This window comes from Alexandromys fortis, unplaced genomic scaffold (assembly GCF_014885135.2).
Source record: "Alexandromys fortis isolate MF-2015 unplaced genomic scaffold, M_Fortis_MF-2015_v1.1 scaffold_345, whole genome shotgun sequence".
Taxonomy (NCBI): domain Eukaryota; kingdom Metazoa; phylum Chordata; class Mammalia; order Rodentia; family Cricetidae; genus Alexandromys; species Alexandromys fortis.
In genome coordinates, this window is record NW_026068240.1 from 252,766 (window position 1) to 273,864 (window position 21,099).

The 21,099-nt window shown below is 38.8% G+C and overlaps 1 protein-coding gene and 1 pseudogene across 1 annotated transcript in view; both read left to right on the plus strand.

The window, feature by feature from the left end:
• The window catches only part of Macc1 (MET transcriptional regulator MACC1), a 119,005-nt gene that overhangs the window by 20,437 nt on the left and 77,469 nt on the right, over window positions 1-21,099 (plus strand). Inside the window, 1 exon segment of the mRNA XM_050131104.1 lies at window positions 14,920-15,008. The gene's annotated coding sequence lies outside the window, so the exon portion shown is untranslated.
• Window positions 11,894-17,360, plus strand: LOC126493968 (uracil-DNA glycosylase-like; annotated as a pseudogene).

Here is a 21,099-nt window from a genome sequence, read left to right on the forward strand (position 1 = left end):
TTAATTAAATAAATAAAAGAAAACACAATCTAAGGGAATTCTAGAAAGGAAAATCTGGGTAAATAAATCGGAACTACAAAGGGAAGTATAACCAACAGAATACAAGAAATGTAAGAGAGAATCTCAGGGGTTGAAGATACTATAGAGGAAATAGATTCATTGAGCACAGAAAACATTAAATTTCCCAACCTAAAGAAGGATCTCCCTATGAAGGGACAAGAAGCTTACAATACACCAAACAGATTGGACCAAAAAAAGAAAAAGTTTCCTCCCCAATCCTGAACATCTATGCCCCAAATACAAGAGCACCCACATATGTAAAAGAAGAATTATTAAAGTTTAAATCACAATCAAACCCCACACATTAATAGTAGTAGAATTCAACACCCCACTCTCCCCAATTGACAGGTCAACCAGAGAGAAAGTTAACAGAGAAATAAGAGAACTAACAAGCGTCATGATTCAAATGGACTTAACAGACATCTATAGAACATTTCACCCAAATATAAAAGAATATACCTTCTCAGCACCTCAAGAAAGCATCTCTGAAACTGACCATATACTTGGTAACAAAGCAGAACTAAACAGATACAAAAGAATTGTAACAAGCCCCTATATCTTATTGGATTACCATGGCTTAACGTTAGAATTTAATACAACACTAATTGCAGAAAGCTTATAAACTCATAGAAATTGAACAATGCTAAACTGAACCACCCTTGGATCAAGGAGGAAATAAAGAAAGAAATTAAAGACTTCATAGAATTCAACTAAAATGAAGACACAACATACCCAAACCTATGGGAAACTATGAGAGCAGTGCTAAGAGGAAAGTTTATAGCACTAAGTGCCTACATAAAGAAAATGGACTTGGTGAATTCCCGATAGAACATCCCCCTTGTCTCAGTGTATGGGTGCACCCCTCGCGGTCCTGAGTTCCTTGCTTGTGCTCTCTCTCCTTCTGCTTCTGATTTGAACCTTGAGATTTCAGTCCGGTGCTCCATTGTGGGTCTCTGTCTCTGTCTCCTTTCATCGCCTGATGAAGGTTAATATTCAGGAGGAAGCTTATATGATTTTCTTTGGGTTCTCCTTCTTATTTAGCTTCTCTAAGAACCCGAATTATAGGCTCAATGTCCTTTATTTATGGCTAGAAACCAAATATGAGTGAGTACATCCCATGTTCCTCTTTTTGGGTCTGGCTTACCTCACTCAGGATGGTGTTTTCTATTTCCATCCATTTGCCTGCAAACTTCAAGAAGTCCTTGTTTTTTTACTGCTGAGTAGTACTCTAATATGTATATATTCCATACTTTCTTCATCCATTCTTCAATTGAAGGGCATCTAGGTTGTTTCCAGGTTCTGGCTATTACAAACAATGCTGCTATAAACATATTGTTCTATCGGGAACTCACCAAGGCCAGCTGGCCTGGGTCTGAAAAAGCCCGGGTTAAAACCGGTCTCGCTGAACATAGTGGACAATGAGGACTACTGAGACCTCAAGAACAATGGCAATGGGTATTTGATCCTACTGCAAATAATGGATTTGTGGGAGCCTAGGCAGTTTGGATGCTCACCTTACAAGACCTGGAAGGAGGAGGGTAATCCTAGGACTTCCCACAGGACAGAGAACCCTGCTTGCTCTTTGGGCTGACGAGGGAGGGGGACTTGATTAGAGGAGGGGGAGGGAAAGGGGAGGCAGCGGTGGGGGAAGAGACAGAAATCTTTAATAAATAAATAAATATAGAAAAAAAAGAAAGTGGAAAAATCTCACACTAGAGATTTAACAGCACACTTCAAAGCTCTAGAACAAAAAGAAGCAAACTCACCCAGGAAGAGTAGTCAATAGGAAATAATCAAATTGAAAGTTGAAATCAATAAAATAGAATCAAAGAGGACAAGATGAAGAATCAATGAAACAAAGAGCTGGTTCTTTGAGAAAGTCAACAAGATATACAAATCCTTATTCAAACTACTCAAAAGGCAGGGAGACAACATCCAAATTAAGAAAATCAGAAATGAAAAGGGGAACATAAAACCAGACATACAGGAACTCTAAAGACTCATTAGGTCATACTGCAAAATCATGTACTCTAACAAAATTGGAAAAAGGAAAAGAAATGGACAATTTTCAGATAGGTACCACATACTAAAATTAAATCAAGACCAGGTGAACAATTTAAATAGACCTATATAACCTGTGAGGAAATAGAAGTAGTCATCAAAAGCTTCCCCAAAACAACAACAACAACAACAAAACCAAATGCTAGATGGTTTCATTGCAGAATTCTACCAAAACATCAAAGAAAAGTTAATAACTATACTCCTCAAAGTGTTCCACATAAAAGAAGCAGAAGGGACATCAACAAACTTTTTTTTGAGGCTAGTTACCCTGATACTGAAACCACACAAAGACTCAACCAAGAAAGAGGATTACAGACCAATCTCCTACATGAACATTGATGCAAAAATAGTCAATAAAATACTAGCAAACAGAATCCAAGAACACATAAAAAAATCATCCACCATGATTAAGTTAGCTTCATCCCAGGGATGCAGGGATGGTTCAACATAAAAAAAAATTTCAATGTAATCTACCATATAAATAAACTGAAAGAAAAAAAATATGATCATATCATTAGATGATTTAAAAAGCATTTGAAAAACAAACTAACACCCCTTTATGATAAAGATCTTGAAGAGATCAGTGATACAAGGAACATATCTAAACATAACAAAAGCAATACACAGCAAGCCAACACCCACTATCAAATTAAATGGAGAGAAACTCAAAGCAATCCCACTAAAATCAGGAACAAAGATAAGCCTGTCCACTCTCTCCATATCTTTTAAACATAGTTCTTGGAGTTCTAGCCAGAGCAATAAGACAACAAAAGAAGGTCAAGGGGATACAAATTGGAAAGAAAGAAGTTAAATTTTTGCTATTTGTAGATGATGTGATAGTATATATAAGTGACCCAAAAAACTTCACCAGGGAACCCCTACAACAGATAAGTATCTTCAGTAATGTAGCAGGATACAAGATTAAATTTAAAAAAAAATCAGTAGCCGTGCTATATACAGATGATAAAGAAACTGAGAAAGACATCAGAGAAACATCACCAGTCATTATAACAAATAACACAAAATATCTTGAAATAACACTAACCAAAGAAGTGAAACACCTGTATGACAAGAACTTCAAGTCTTTCAAGAAAGAAATTGAAGAAGATATCAGAAAATGGAAAGATCTCTCATGCTCTTGGATAGGTAGGATTAACATAAATAAAAATGGCAATCCTACCAAAAGCAATCTATAGATTCAATGCAATCCCCATCAAAATCCCGACACAATTCTTTACAAACCTCAAAAGAATAATATTAAACTTTATATGGAAAAAAACTCAGGATAACCAAAACAATCCTGTATAGTAAAGGAACTTCCAGAGGCTTCACTATCCCCGGCATCAAGCTCTATTATAAATGAAATAGTAATGAAAACAGCTTGGTATTGGCACGAAATCAGAGGTTGACCAATGGAATCAAATCTAAGACCTGAATATCAATCCATACGCCTATGAACACCTGGTTTTTGACAAAAAAAAGCTAAAATTATAAAAAGGAAAAAAGAAAGTATTTTCACCTAATGGTTCTGGCATAACTGGATGTTAGCATGTAGAAGAATAAAAATAGATCCATATCTAACCCCATGCACAAAACTCAAGTCCAAATGGATCAAAGACCTCAATATAATCCAGTGATACTGAATCTCATAGAAAAAACAGTGGGAATTAGCCTTCAGTGCATAAGCACAGGAGACTGCTTCCTAAATTTAATCCAGTAGCACAGACACTGAGAACAACAATAAATAAATGGGACCTCCTGAAACAGAGAAGCTCCTGTAAAACAAAGAACATGGTAAACAAAACAAAATGGCAGCCTGCAGAATGGAAAAAGATCTTCACCAACCATACATCAGACAGATAACTGATCTCAAAAATATATGAAGAACTCAATAAATTAGACATCAAAATACAAATACTCCAATCAAAAATGGAATGCAGATATAAACAGAGAATTCTCAACAGAAGAATCTCAAATGGCCAAAAGACACTTAAGGAAATGTTCAACATACTCAGCTGTCAGGAAAATGCAAATCAAAATGACTCTGAGATACCATCCTACACCAGTCAGAATGGCTAAGATCAAACACAGATGATAGCTTATGTTGGAGAGGATATGGAGTAAATGGAACACTCCTCCGTTGCTGGTGGGAATGCAATCTTGTACAAACACTCTGGAAATCAGTATGACAGTATCTCAGAAAATTGGGATTTAACTTACCTCAGGACCCAACAATACCACTCTTGGGAATATACCCAAAGGATATTCAATCATACTACAAGGATTATGTTCATATTATGTTCATTTATGCTCATATATTCAATTATGTTCATAGCAGCATTTGGAATAGCAGAACCTAGAAACAACCTAGATTTCCCTCAACTGAAGAATGGATAAAGAAAAGGTGACACATTTACACAATAGAGTACTACTCAGTGGTAAAAAAAAAAAAAATGACACCTTGAAATTTGCATACAAAAGGATGGAACTAGGAGAAAGCCATCTTGAGTGAGATAACCCAGACCCAGAAAGATGAACATGATATGAACTAACTCATAAGTGTTAGCTATAAACAAAGGACATTGAGCCTAAAGTTCATGATCCTAGAGAAGCTAAGTAACACAGTGAACCCTAAGAGAAACATGGGAAGGGGAAATAGACAAGATCTGACAAAATTGGGACATGGTGGGAGAATGGAGGGCAGAAACGGTGGAAGGGGGCAAGGGGAAGGGGAGAAGAACTTGAGGAAATGGGTCAGTCAAGATGGGGGAAGGACAGAGAGCAAGAAAAGATATTTTGTTTGATGGAGCCATTATGTGGCTAACAAGAAAGCTAGCACTAGAGAAATTCCCAGGAATCTACAAGGGACACCCCAGCTAAGACTCTAAGCAATAGGGAAGTGGGTGCTCGAACTGGTCTTTCCTTGTAGTCAGATTGATGACTATCTTAAATGTCACCATAGAACCATCCAACAACTGATGGAAACAGAGGCAGAGACCCGAGTGAGAATATGAACGAAGAGGTTAAGATCATGATGGGGACACCCACTGAAACAGCTTCCCTGAGCTAAAGGGAGCTCACCAACTCCAGCTGGACAGGAAAGGAACCAGCATAGGACCAAGATAGACTCTGAATGTGGGTTTATTTGTATAGTTGGGGCAGACTGCGGGGACACTGGCAGTGGTACCAGGATTTCTCCCTGATTCTCGTACTGACTTTTTGTAACGTATTCTCTTTGAAGGATTCTCTTTGAATTCTTGCTCAGGCTGGATATAATGGGGAGGGCCTTGGTCCTTCCTGAGAGCAATGTGCCTTATTCTCTCTGAGGAGTGGATGGGGAGGTGGAAAGGGGGGAGAAATTGGAGAGCTGGGAGGAGAGGAGGGAATGGGAACTGGAATTGGTATGTAAAATGAAAAAAGGTAGTTTGTTCTCTTCCTTAAAAGATACAATATGATTAAAAAAGAAAATATTCATCAATGATGTGGAAATGACCTCTGGGCCCGTCAGAATGGATGCTGGCTAGAATATGGCACATGCCTACTCCTTCTGAAGATTCATTTTGCCTGGAAACAGAACAAAAAAAGGAAAGTATTTCCTGGTCCTTGTGAAATTTCATTAGTGTATTGCACCATGTTTCTAGGCTGGAGTGGCTTGAGGTGGCTTAGGAATCTGATTGCTGTTGCTCTCACATGGAAATGTTTTCCCAGGATTGAGCAAAATGAAAATTCAGTACTGAGTGTTGATACATTGCTTCAGCTGCCCTTTTAGGCAAACAGCACTGCTTGATTTATTACATCTTGGGCTAAATATGGCTATTTGCTAAACTCCTAATTCCCTGTGATTAACCTATGCACGCTTGCCTGTTGCAATTTGACAATTTCCTTTTCTTCTAGGATTTGTTCTTGTGAGCTGCATGTTGTTAAGGTGACTAACACAAAAGGTCTTTCAGTAACTTCTTATTTCTTTGGTGTCATGGGGTTGTTTTCTTCAGTGTTTATTATTTAGAACTGTAACTTCATATTGTTTGCTAACAAAAGAGGTGTTTTCTTCTGTAGCTATTTCTTATTAGTTTTTAGATGAGCACATAAGGGTGTACCTGTATGCATGTTTGTGTGTGGAGGATATGAGAACTGGCTTTTTTTGTTGTTGTTCTTTTTGTTGTTCTTGCCTGCACAAGCAAACTCATTGGATCTTTAAAGCTAAGTTTTCATGGGTCTCTTTCTTTTATGAAAATATGTACAACTCATTACTTTCTACTTGATTTATCTTCTAGAACATTTAGTTTGAGCTTTATTTGACTTATAAAGTTTAAAAACTCCTGTCCAGATTCATGGAGAAAGTAGGTACCACCAGAGCAACAATCCAAAACAAAGGGTTAAACTGTATGTAGAGGGCATGTGGGAGAATATGAGCAGTACTTGAGGCAGCTCAACCTAGGTTATGGCAGGGAGACTATTTAGTTTGAGATATATTTGTATAATAAAATCTACTTTATCTTTTTTATGCAAAGTGAACCAGATTGAAAGCCGATTCCCTGATATTCTCTGAGTCGTGGTGTGTGCTTTGTCTCTTCTGTGTGAGTAATGTCTCTTCATCAGTGCTGGAGTTCAGTTTTTATTGTAGGAATGGTTCTATTTTCTCCCCGTGCTTTACTTCTTAATTTGAGCAATTTAATGTGTATCATTTTCAGAGCACGGCTATAAAGAAATTGTTTCTTGATAATTATGGGATGATCTTTCTGCTGTTGTCATATGGTGTGGTAGAGCAAGGTGGTGCAGGAATGGAAGGCTGACATCAGACCAAGTGGATGCCAAAGTATCCGTTTCTCCAAGCATGGCCAGGTGCTTCTTCTGACATCTCCCTGGCATCATCTATGTTGAACTGGCTCAAATACTGCTCATATCCTCCCACGTGCCCTTTGGATTTAGTTAACCCTTTGTTTTGGATAGTTGCTCTGGTGGTACCTACTTTCTCTGTGAGACTGGACAGAAAAAGGTCACATTTTGCTAGTTGTTTATATGTTAACCTATTCTCCCCTTTAGCAACTAATTTCCCCTTTTACTCAGTTTTCTTATACAAGCCTTATATGAGCTATTTCTCATTTGTGTCTTAGCTGCATATGGTGCAAATAACATTAGCTATTTCTTTTCTAAGACATTCCTAAGTATTAGTATGTGTTAGATGACAGACCCTCCACAAGTTCAAATTACTATGTTTAGCCACCCTTTCATACTGCCACTCAGAGGATTCAGCATTGATAGTAAGTAAGCTTTGCATTTTAAGAAGTGTTTTATAGTGCCTGTTTATTTTGATAGTTTCTGTTTCTGCACAGTCTCAGGATAACAGTTATGTGGAGCATTTATTAAATGTCCTCGGTAGTATTTGCTTTTCTATTAACTCTTCATTGTTTGTCTGTTCAAACTATTTTTTTACCCTCATTATGTCTTCAATTTGAAGGGTTTGTCCTGTGTCCAGTCTATTAGGGTTCATGGGATTTTTTTTTGAGTGAGTTAGTTGGATATTATATATGTAATTTATCTATATATTAATAATATCTTAAAATAAAGTCAGGACTGGAGACAGGCTGAAGTCTGGAGAGAGAGCCCAAGAGTGAAACCTAACCTGGGAGGCAGCTTTAGGAGCTTATCAAGACACAATTAGGTGATCAAAGTATGGAGCCTATACAGAATGTTTACTGGTCTGGATAAACCTGAAATATATTTACATTGGCCAATGTCTCACCCTTCATCCCTTTTAGCCACTTTTAAGTTCTTTTCCTTGGCTGTGCTCTCTTCATTGTTTATACCAGGAGCAAGCATGATTGACTTGGTTCTTTATCCTTTTGAGATCTTCCATGCTGCCTTTGTATTTGATGCCTTCCTAGAGCTGTTCCAAAATCCCCTGAAACTTTACTCAGACACTGGCTTAATTAGTGTCAAGTTTCTCCACACCAGAGGAAAAGACTCAGACATTACTTTGATAGGTATCTTTAGAGTAGTGTTTTAACTTCTGTTCTTCCTACTCCACCCTTCCCTGAGGAATCAGCTCTTCTCAGGACATTCAGGTGTGGTGATCTTCCTGAGAAGTCTAGCTCACATCTATACCAGGCCTTACCCCTATTTTCTTTTTCACCTGGGTTAACCAGGATCTTGACCAGGAGGCACCTCAAAACTTTGCTGCTTAAGGGTTTCACCGCTAGAGGGTGGCATCTTCTTCAACAGTCTTGGAGGCTGTTGAAATCACACTAATCTTTCCCCAGTGAAACAGGTATGTTTCCAGAGAATTTAAGAAACTATATTATAAGGAATAAAAATAAAAACATCAGTGGTAGCTTTAGGAACATTCTTTCAGAAAGCTGTGGTGTTAAAGCTACTATTAAACGCCAAAGAATACTTTAAAAATTACTGTTCTATTTAAAACTCAGTATGCAGAGTTAGGACTTGGAACTTTTTAAAAATTTATTTATTTATTTATTTTTTGAAAATTTCTACCTCCTTCCCTCCTCTCACTTTCCTCCCCTTCCTCCACTCCCCCTCCCCCTCCCTCTCCATTCCAAGGAGCAGTCAAGGTTCCCTACTTTACTGGAAGTCCAAGGTCCTCCCTGCTCCCCCTAGGTCCAGGAAGGTGAACATCCAAACAGACTAGGCTCCCACAAAGCCCATCCATGCAGTAGAATCAAAACCCAGTGCCATTGTCCTTGGCTTTTCTGTCAGCCTCCACCGTCAGCCACATTCAGAGAGTCTGGTTTGATCACATGCTCCATCAGTTCCAGTCCAACTGGCCATGGTGATCTCCCATTAGATCATTCAAGCCGTCTCAGTAATTTGCAGATGATATGATAGTGTACATAAGGGACCCCAAAAACTCTACTGAAGAACTCCTACAGCTGATAAATACCTTTAGTAATGTGGCAGGATACAAGATCAACTCCAAAAAATCAGTTGCCCTCCTATACACAAAGAACAAAGAAGCATAGAAGGAAATCAGAGAAACATCACCTTTCACGATAGTCACAAATAGCATAAAGTATCTTGGGCTAACTCTAACCAAGGAAGTGAAAGATCTATTTGGCAAGAACTTCAAGTCTCTGAAGAAAGAAATTGAAGCGCACACCAGAAAATGGAAGGATCTCCCATGCTCTTGGATTGGGAGGATAAACATAGTAAAAATGGCAATTCTACCAAAAGCAATCTATAGATTCAATGCAATCCCCATCAAAATCCCAACAAAATTCTTCATAGACCTTGAGAGAAAATAATCAACTTTATATGGAAAAACAGAAAACCCAGGATAGCCAAAACAATTCTATACAATAAAAGTACCTCCGGAGGCATTACCATCTAGGACTTGAACTTTTAAAATGAAGCATCTTAAGTTTTCTTTGACCTGTTTAAACCTTGTCAGGAGCCTCTGTGCATCATCCCCAGATGTTTTCATGTTTATATTTATAAAGTGAAACATGCTCCCAGGCTATTTCAATAGCAGTTTATTGGCAATAGGACCTTGGCAAAATGCTTAACTTTCAGTCAATGGATAGAGAACTTCCCATGCACGTGTCAAAAACCAAAGGCAAGCCAGCATTTGTGAATGCCTGTGGATGAGATAAGTGAGATTGTTCAGTAGGTACAAGTGCTTGTCACAAAGCTGAAGGCCGTGCTTTGATCCTGGACACACAAGGGAGAAAGAAAGAACTGACTCCAATGCATTGTTCTCTGACTGCCAAACACGTTCTGTGGCAAATTAAATTAATGCACAAGTACATTAATACGTAAATGTAGTTTTACAGTTCAGTTTCTTTTCACTTCTATGTATGTGTGTATGTAATCAGTGTGTGTAATTGCCCATAGAGACCAAAGTGGATGTTGGATCCTTTGGAGCTGAATTTATAGGCAGTGTCGACCCACTAGATTTGGGTGCTAAAAAAATTCAGATCCTCTAGAAGAGCAGTAAGTGAGCTTAACTATTGAGACGCCTATAGTCCCATATAAATACAATTTAAAATCAACATGTGTCACAGACGAGTGAATGACTCCAAAGCCCTGCTCTAGTGGAGCTACAAACAGTCCAGGGGTTCTGGGAGAAGCACAAAAGTGACAACAAAAACCCTATCTGAACTGAAAACAAAGATGCACAAATGCACATCAATATTTGAAAATGTCATGCTCAGACCACCTGAATCCAGAGACTGCACTAAGTGAATACTGAACATAGAAGCATGAACATAACTACCATCTGTGGGGCCAGTTTTAATCTGAGGTGAATATTGGAATGTCAACAAAAATGTATACTTGGTAATCAAGGGGTCTGGTTTTGGAGGAGACCTGAACGCTAGATAGGCAAGTATTTACAGATAAGTCATATAGTTCTGTGCTTCATTTTTTCATACTGCAGGAGACTACAGACAAGTTAGTATTCACATGTATTCCTTGGGAACCTTTACGTCCTTCAGATGACTCCAGAACTCCCACTGCAGCAAAACAGAAGGGTTGAGGTAACAAGAATAAGTTTTTCTCCTCCTGCTTTTTTTAATATATTTATTTTAAAACAATCTCTTCTCATTTTACATACCAATCCCAGTCCCCCCTTATTTTTATTTATTTGTTTATTTATTTATTATTTATTTATTTATTAAAGATTTCTGCCTCCTCCCCGCCACCGCCTTCCATTTCCCTCCCCCTCCCCTAATCAAGTCCTCCTCCCTAGTCAGCCCGAAGAGCAATCAGGGTTCCCTGACCTGTGGGAAGTCCAAGGACCACCCACCTCCATCCAGGTCTAGTAAGGTGAGCATCCAAACTGTCTAGGCTCCCACAAAGCCAGTATGTGCAGTAGGATCAAAACCCAGTGCCATTATTCTTGGGTTCTCAGTAGTCCTGATTGTCCGCTATGTTCAGCGAGTCCGGTTTTATTCCATGCTTTTTCAGACCCAAGGCAGCTGGCCTTGGTGAGTTCCAAATAGAACATCCCCATTGTAATAGCCAGAACCTGGAAACAACCTAGATGCCCTTCAATGGAAGAATGGATGAAGAATGTATGGGATATATACATATTAGAGTACTACTCAGCAGTAAAAAACAATGACTTCTTGAATTTTCCATGCAAATGGACAGAAATAGAAAACACTATCTTCCTGTTTTTCTTATTTGTTTATATTTTCAGTATATTCTTTAATTTTTAATATTAAATTTGAAGAAACAGATACTCCACACATGATAGATGCATATTTAAATCATTCAATAAAATTATTAAGCCCTTTTCCATCTTGAAGATAGACATTTCTATGAAAATTAACAATTATATATATTTTATATAATGCAAATACACATGTCTGCATATACCTAAGCACGTTGGTTTACATATATGTACTATTTTCTCAAATATTCTTGATGTATATATTCACAAAAATATATAATCAATAGAACTGGTCTTATTATAAACAAAAATTGTTCCTCACATAATAATAACAAAGGATAGCAGATTGAGGAATTAATTACATATACTTTTACAAACCAGGAATATAGAAAATTATTTATGTGGACAGAAACATAGGCTGAGCTGCCTTTTTAGCCAGAGTAAACTTTGAACATAAAGGCATATTAGATTTTTATTAAGAGCAAGGATTAAGATTAGGAGGAAGAATTTTTTTCCTGTCCAAATCCTGAAAGTAATTGGGTATACATAACTTTATGGAAAGAAAGCTATATGGGGCAAATTCCTTGATAAAAGTTTTGTAAAAGTAGAACAAATTCCATATATGGTCAACTCATCTTCAAGATGAGTAAAAAGCCAAAGAAGCAGCTTCAAGCCTTCATGCTGTAAAGACAATTTTGGTATTAAGCTAAAGCAACATACTCGACTTTTATAATGAATATTTGATTGAAATTGACTTAGATAAGACTAGGCATATGTCATGTCATGAATGGTGAACAGGCTTTTTAGAAAATGCATGTAGACAATTTTGAATTCATACTGTGAGTGTGTATGAGAGCTGTAGACCCAACTATCACTGCCTGAAGATAGCAACATACATGTTTGTGTGAAAAATAAAATTTCTGCATGGTTTTTGTTGTCCATGCGATTACTGTAAGGTAGGATCTGGAATCAAGCTGGATTTTGTTTAGGAATGAGTTAGGTTTTAAGGATACAATGAAAAAAAATGAAGCATACTTAAGCAAGACTCTTCATACACCTGCCATGCAAGCAGCAATGAATGCTTTCCCTAAGTCTCCCTATTTTTCCAAATTTAAAAGCTTTTTTTTATTTCTTTCACATACAACATTTCTATTGATGCATTGAAAATTTCATAAAATCTATTTTGATTATATTTATCTCCCACTTTCCCCCTAACTCCTCCTAGCTAAACTCCTAGCTCCCCATCCCCTCCCAACTTTGTGACCCTTTCTTTTAATAACCTACCAAGTCTAATTTATGATCCCATATATATTCATGGATGTAGAATCTTCCCCTGGAACACGGCTGACCTATCAGAAGGCACACCTTTAAGGAACTGACCTGTCTTCCTTCAGAAGCCATCAGTTATCAACAGCTCCTCATTTGGGGATAAAGTCCTGTGAGCTCCTTCCTTCTTTGTGTTAGAATGTTGATAGGCTTCATCTTGTTCAGATCTTATGTGATCAACCATAGCTCTTGTGAGTTCTTGAATGTAGAAAAAGCCACTGTATTTTTTTTTCTGATCCGTTCTGACCTCCGACTCTTACAATCTTTCCATTTCTTCATCTAAGATGACTCTCTGAGCCTTGGAAGATGATGAAGATGTTCTGCTTGTACTTGAGAGCGCCATTGATGCTTATTTCCCATACTTTGATAAGTTGTGAATTTCTGCATTCATTTTCTGATGAGGATTACCTATATACTAATCTATAGACACAGAGATAATAGTAGTAGGTTCACCTCCAGAGCCCATGAGCTGCCTAACCCTGAGTTCTTGGTCCAGTTTATGGTACCAGGCATGTTTCCTCCAATGTAGCAGATCTTGAATATGTTCAGAAAGTGGTATTTATGCCACTATTATACCCATGACATAGCTTGTTATGCTGGTCATTATTATACTTCACAGGTTTTTTTTAGCAATTGATGATCTACCACCACAATCATGCCAGCAACATACACAGCACCTTCCAGTATTCTGAAAGCTAGCTAACATGGAGGAACTCTCTGATCAGCATTAATTTGACTTTTTTATGCCCCATGGCAAAAAGTGTATGGTGTCTTCAACAATTTGTCTTATCAATTGTGCTCTGGTGAGAAACTTCGAGTAGTGATAATAGCCTGTATTCACACTCCTGATCAAGAGCAAGTAGCTTATTCCTGGCACTAGATTTTTCATTTGCCAGCTTATGCCTTCAGGGAGACCATTTTCTTCTCTTTAGGGGGATTCCAATTAAACTCTTTTATATGAACATATTTGTGTGTNGTAGATTTTCATATGGTGCTTTCAAACATCTTTAATGTTAGTTGTCCCTCCTCTGGAATATGAACAATCATTGTCACTTTGCTGTGCCATTTTCTTCATTTGGAAAAAAGAATAAAAGTTCAGTTCCATTCCTCTGGCACCACTAAGCTATGCATCAGAATCTAGCCTACCTAGCAACGATTTTCTTATCTACATTTATTTCTATCACTTAAAATGTTATCTTCTAAGACTTAGTGTTTTAAAATTGGAATATAAACAAGATTAAAGAGGTTTAATATTACTCAGAAAAGTGTTATTTCACATTAAAATTTTTTCTTTTGACAGGTCTCTATCATTATGTAGCCCAGGCTGGCCTGGAGCTCTCACTGCTCCAGCCTCCCACGTGCTATGATTGGAAGTGTATGCTGCCATGTGTGGCAACTGTATTCTCTTGTTTCTAAATGAAACCACAGAGAGTGAGCATCACATGGATGAGAGCTCCTTATTGCACAGATGGAAACATGACTCTCAATAGTCAAGATGTGGCTGTAGGTATTGGGAACCACTTTTTAAAAACCTGACTAGACTCTGATCGTGCTGTCCTACTACTCCATAAATATCCCAAATTTCATCTGAAATCCTGCATTTTTCCTTTAGAAATATCTAATGGATATTGTGTGAGTGAGTGAATGAGAGAGAGAGGTGAGAAAATGAGAGTGAGAGTGAGAACATGCACATATGCATGCCTCTTTCTGTAAAAATAGTTAAATAAGAGAAAAGACTTCCCCCAGATACTGAGTCTATCTTCCTAATGAGTATTATGTGGCTCCCTTGGTGTAAGTGCATCTTTTGCAGAATGTATCTTAAAACATCAGGAACTGGCTTCTGAGAGTTTGGGCATCCCTCTAGCATCACATTGCTGGAATAGGGAGTAAATAGAAGAGAAATAAGAATTAGAAAGATGTGGAAGGCGACGTTGTATCTTCTGACCATTGCCTCAACCTAACAGTTTTATTTCTCCAAATTTCCATCCAATTCTTGTCTGTAATTTATGCATTGTATACTTGCAACTGTGCATCATGTAGACTTTCAGTATGATCTTTTCTATTAGACTTTACACAATTTCTCACATAGTTAAGGACTTTGTGACTTCTTTTTAAAAGATGACATTATGCCATAAATTAATAACTTAAATTCATTTAATTATTCCTCTGTTGTAGAACGTTTGCATCATTTTCAGCTTAATTTTCAATCATTTATAAAATGTTCTGACAAAGAGATTTATAAAAACACAGCTGTCCCTCTTCTGCATTATATTTTTGGAGAAATGACTGATTACTGAGAATATTCAAAAGCATAATTTTGAATATTGATGTGTATTTTCCAGCACAGATTTTATATGAAGTCTGAAATGTATACAGTATGGTGAGTGGCTCTCTTTGGAAGAATATAAAATTGTAAGCATCCTACTTTGAGGTGAGTCCACAGTGAAAAACCATAATCTCGGCCTGGATCCAGTTTGTATTGTTAGACAGAGGCTTCTGGATATTGTAACAGTTGTACTTTATTAGTAGGAAGTGAACATTTTTTCTCTCTGAGGATTAATGAAGACTCTGTGTTGTATTTTTAATATGCCAGTTAATTCAGCCAAATTTAGAGAATCTGTTTTTGTGTATGTTCTGGTTGGGACAGCACATTTTACTATTTGTTATTACTCCGTAGCAAAATATTCCAAAGTTCACTGTTCAAAATAACAGCCTTGAGGCGGGCGGGGCACGGCGGCGGCTCAGCCCGGGTCTCTTCGGCCCAGGTCGACTCGACCACGGGCGTCTTCGGGCGGCGACCTTTGGGGTTGGCGCGGGGGCTGCGCGCGCCGCGTGGGTCCAGGGCGCGGAGTCTTACTTCCGACCCCGAATCCTGGCAGGCCAGCCCCGCCAAGAAGGCCGGGTCGGGCAGGACGAGCCGGCCACGCCGCCCTCGTCGCCGCTCAGCGAGGAGCAGCTCGTCTGTATCCAGAGGAACAAGGCCGCCGCCCTGCTCAGGCTCGCCGCTCGCAACGTGCCCGCCGGCTTCGGCGAGAGCTGGAAGAAGCACCTGAGCGGAGAGTTCGGGAAGCCGTACTTCATCAAGCTAATGGGCTTTGTTGCTGAAGAGAGAAAACATCACAAGGTCTATCCACCTCCGGAGCAGGTGTTCACGTGGACCCAGATGTGTGACATCCGAGATGTGAAGGTTATCATTCTGGGACAGGATCCTTATCACGGCCCTAATCAAGCTCACGGGCTCTGCTTCAGTGTGCAAAGACCAGTTCCACCTCCACCCAGTTTGGAAAACATTTTTAAAGAGCTGTCTACAGACATCGATGGTTTTGTTCAGCCATGGGGATTTGTCAGGGTGGGACAGACAAGGTGTCCTCCTCCTCAACGCTGTCCTCACTGTCCGCGCCCACCAGGCCAATTCCCATAAGGAGAGAGGCTGGGAGCAGTTCACTGATGCGGTTGTGTCCTGGCTAAACCAGAACCTGACTGGCCTTGTCTTCCTGCTCTGGGGCTCCTATGCTCAGAAGAAGAGCAGTGCCATAGATAGGAAGCGTCACCATGTCCAGCAGACAGCCCATCCCTCCCCAATGTTGGTGTACAGGGGATTCTTTGAATGTAGGCATTTTTCTAAAGCCAATGAACTGCTCCAGAAGTCTGGCAAGAGGCCCATCAACTGGAAGGAGCTGTGATCTGCAGTGCGGGCCACCTGTCTCCAATAGAGGCTCTGGGATGCTGCCACTGAAGCATTGGCCAGTTTAGAAGTCACTGAAAATGTCCCTGCTGTCAAGTTTCTGTGTGTGAGGACAATGGAAAGATCTCTGTAAAGCAGTCGCATGCCAGCCAGGCTGCAGAAACCACAACTTTAGCAACCAGACCTCGACTGGCACCAGGTTGGAACTCTGGGCTAGTCAGGGTGGCTTCTCTTGGTCCAGTCACGTACTTGGCCCTCTGTGCTATATTGGCTTGCGGGAGAGATTTGTACCTTTTGATCAGCTAAAAGTTTGGCACCTACTGCTGTTTACTTTTGCCTTTAGACTAGAGGTTACAAGGTGTTCTGGCTATGTTCTAAAGGCCCTTAGGTCTTTAAAGGGTGTTTTGTGATCTTAAGAAATGAGGCTAGAAACTGAGACTGTTCCCGATTACAAAGGGAGCGAGTATGTGTTTTCCTGGGCTCAGGAGTGGCCGCTGCCCATCCTGCTGCTTGTCTAGATTTTTGCCTTAAGCAAGTGGTAAGTTGAGCAAAGCAGGAAGGTTTGTTTTTGTTTTAAATGGGGGGGGGGTTCTTCTCCTGCCTCTGGAGTTGGGGTTCCCCACAGCAGATGGCCGGATGCTGGTTTGTGTATAGAGCTGGGGATCCAGCCCCAGGGTCCTGGTTTTTATGGACTGAATTCACGCAGATTATGTTTTTCTGAAACACTGCAGGATATTGTCTTTTACAAGATGGGCAGGTACATCTGTTTTTTTTTTTTTTTTTCAGTTCTTTTTTGAGAGACAATCGATTAAGTTTATACTTCAGTAGATCCAGCTGGTAAGAGAGGTGACCCTGCATGGGCAGGATAATAAAGAAAGACTGTTGAGTTAAAAAAAAAAAATAACAGCCTTATTGTGTTTGAAATTTGGTGGCCAAGACTAGATGAGGATTGGCTGTCTTGTTCTTCTGTTTGGCTTTCTAATTGGAGCTATTATTTCCATCTTCTGCAGGATACAGATGGTCTCACCTCCATGTCTGATAGTTGGAGGGGAATAAATAGAAGCCAGTATTCAGTTAAGATTGGCCATCAGATCACACTTATGAGCTTTCTCCTACATGGTGCTCTTGGGACAGTTCAATCTATTACTTGGCAGCTACTAGACAGCTGTTTCTGAGTAGGCCAAAGTTTCAAGAATCTTTGAGCAGAAGATACAGACTATTTTTTTCTGCTCTGGATTTGGAAACACCTACATTCTTTTTAACTAATATACTTTTATTTGTCTCATGAACAATGCACGTACAAAGGAAATCTCAATAAGAAAAGTAAATAATCAAAGGCCATCTGTAACCTACTACAGGCTGGTAGTGTTTCCCTGGATGTTTACAATTTGTATAAATTATCCATTTCATAACATCATGTACTAGAACTGGAAGAGAATAATATCCATGCAGAATATTAATGAGTTTTTATGAGAACAAGGAAAATAGATATGGTATCAATCTGTAACTTGCATGAAATTATTACACATACTTTTAAGAAAGTATAAAATATTTTATAATAGTAAGCCTAAATAACATCACTAGTTTATTGTTATATTTTACGTTGTTCTCTATTGTATATTTAAGTAGCTTATTTATCTTTCTGTTAAAATTTTTATGAAATTTATTTTGTGTGTGTTGGGGGTTGCACATCTACAGTGCACACATGGAAGCCAGGGGACAACTTTTGGAAGCTCTCATTTCATCATGTGTATTTTTGAAATAGAATTCAGACTGTCAGGATTGGGAACAAGCACTTTTTTATGCTAAGGTGTTCCCAGCTGAGGAAATAAAAATAACAAAATTTTTCAATAATTGTCATTATGGCAAAAACAAATGAACAAAAACTGCATAAAAGTTATGACTGCAGATAATGTTACATGGTGCCCAACATCCACTTTTTCCTTTGTGTTCTTCTGTGTATTGTAGGCTTCAGATACCCTCCAATTTACTCTTCCAATTGCATGATTTCAGTTGGATTTTGCCCAAAAGAGGTCCTGAAAAGAGACTGAGAAATTTAGAAGGGAGAAAGTGAGTCACCTGTTTTTCCTGTTTCTGAGCCTTCTTGGGTGGCAACAGAGAGCTATGAACCCCAGTGCCCATAACTCAAAAGTCTTCCTGGTACACAGTCATTAATGTTTCTGCTCAGTGGTGATGGAGGAAGGTCATTGGTTAATTATAATAAAGAAACTGCTTGGCCCTCATAGGTTAAAACATAGGTGGGAGGAGTAAACAGAACAGAATGCTGGGAGGAAGAGGAAGTGAGCTCAGAGGCCATGCTCCCCTCTCCCGGGGAGATGCAATGAAGCAAGCCACCAGGTCAGACATGCTGAATCTTTCCCAGTAAGACTGGTGCTACACAGATTACTAAAAATGGGTTAGGCAAAATATGAGAATTAGCCCGTAAGAGGCTAGAGCTAGTGGGCCAAGCAGTGTTTAAAAGAATACAGTTTCCGTGTAATTATTTCCGGTAAAGCTAGCCGGGTGGCGGGACGCAGCCCTGCCGCTCCTATTACAACACAGTGGTGCTCCCCTAACCTAACTGAGGACCTATATGCAGAGGCTGTGTATCAACTCCCATGAAGTAGAATGTCTGTTCTAGAAGCAGAAAGCTCGGCCAGGCTGTATTTCTAGATTGGCATGAATCATATCTCACTCTTGACTCTCCCAGCACCTCACCCATGTTTCCAATGCTTTTAGAGGACCAGCTTTCTTTGAGTTTCCAAGATCTCTTGAGTCACCTTTTAATAACATTAATAAGTGGCCCTAGGAATTTCCCACCACCTCCTTCCTTTTGTTTTTCATATCATGGGGATATTAGATGCTTTCTATAGTTACTAATATATCTTGATTAACTCACGAGCTGTTTTTCCTCTTTCAGACTTCCAAATACCTTTAAAACTAATTCTCTCTGTTTGAAATAGAGCACACAGTTTCTATTTTCCTTTCTGAACCTTGACAACATGGTAGTGTTGTGTTACTGCCAGTCATTGTAGTTAGTAGTGGGATGTCCATTGAAGAATACACAGATTAGTATAGTTGGTACAGCAAATGCATGACTGTATGAGCAAGCCTTTTTTAAAATATGGTTGCATAGCTTTCATGTTTCTTTATGCCATTACTCATTTATGGGCCCTGTATACAAGAGTACCAATTTTTCTTCTCTAGGAATTATGGCCTTTTCACAAAATCGAGAGCAAACATTCTTAGCAACACTACTCATTCTTTCTTGTCAATGCTACATTCAATTTTGAAGAAGTTGAAGTCACAAAAATGTATTCACTGGGTTTTCTGTCATTAGCATTTCATGTTCAGACTCTCACATCAAAATGTGGGTTATTGTTAGGGAAAGACATTGCAGTGAAAACACTTCCATTGTTCTTGATTTGGAAAATTAGAAATAGAATTCTATGAGTTGTCCCTTTGAAGCCATGAACTGTTCCAGAATTTTCATTCTTATAATTATCTGTGCAAGTATGTATAATTTAGCTGTGCAAAAATGAGAAAAAGGTAGTCACTAATTTCTTTGAATGGAAAAATTAGCAAAGAGAAATCTTTCTTCTTTTGCCTTGGCACTTACATTAATTTTCCAATTCTACAAAATTTATATTGAAAAAATTATCTAATATTATCAGATAATAATTTATTAAGTAATATCTGTATATCAAATATTATGAAAATACTTCAATGATTAAAATAATAAAATGTTTTAACTAAAGAAGAAACTGTTTAAAATTATTTTTTTTATATTGAGCAGATAAACATAGCATAGTATATTTGAACAAAAATATAAAACCAGGTTTCTTTTTATGTCTGATCCTGTGGTTCTAATAGATATATTCTTATTCTAGATTTAATCATTTTCTTTTTTCTTTGTAGGATCACTTACATCAATTATTTCTTAAGCCCCCCCCCTTTATTGTTAAATAAGTATTGTATTTGAAAGATTGGTCTTAGAGAAAGTAGAAGTTTATCCACCGACGTCCGTGCTGCTGATTTTTTAAAATGCTATTTCATGTGACTGCCTTTGTAAGCTGAGGTCAAGTGCTGGGACTTGATTTGCAAGCTAGGTCAAGAATAGACTCTTATATTTGTTAGAGTAGGCCTCAAGAAAAATGAAAGGGCTAGAAAATCATGTTACCAAACACTGAGTCTCAAAATCATTTAGTTAAGAAAGTGCCTGTGGTCTTCATCTCTTAGCACTTTCTGTTGAAATAGGAGTGGCGGGGCTGCGTCCCCAACACCCCGGCCGCTTGGCTAGCTCATGCCCGAAATAACAACACACAAACTGTATTCATTTAAACACCACTTGGCCCATGAACTCTAGCCCTTACAGGCTAATTCTCGCACCTGGACTAGCCCATTTCTAGTAATGTGTGTAAGCACCCCAAGGTGCGCTTACCGGGAAGATTCTAGCCTATGTCCATGTTGGGTCGGAGCTTCATCACGTGTGCCTCAGAGAGCAGAGCTATCGGGAGAGCGGAGCATGGCATCTCTGCTCCAGAGAGCAGAGCTGTCGAGTCTCTCCGGGAGCAGAGCAGAGCAGAGTCTGACCTCACTTCCTCTTCCCCGATCTTCCCACCGATCTTTTAACCTATCAGGGCCAAGGAGTTCCTTTATTGCTTAACCAATGAAATCAACAGATTGATATGACACTCCCACATCACTTCCCCTTTTTCTGTTTAAACAAAAAAAAAAAAGAAGGCTTTAACTTAACATAGCAAAATTACATATAACAAAACAGTTATCAAGTAAAAATTAAAATAATCTATATCATAACTAAGGAAAACTATAACTA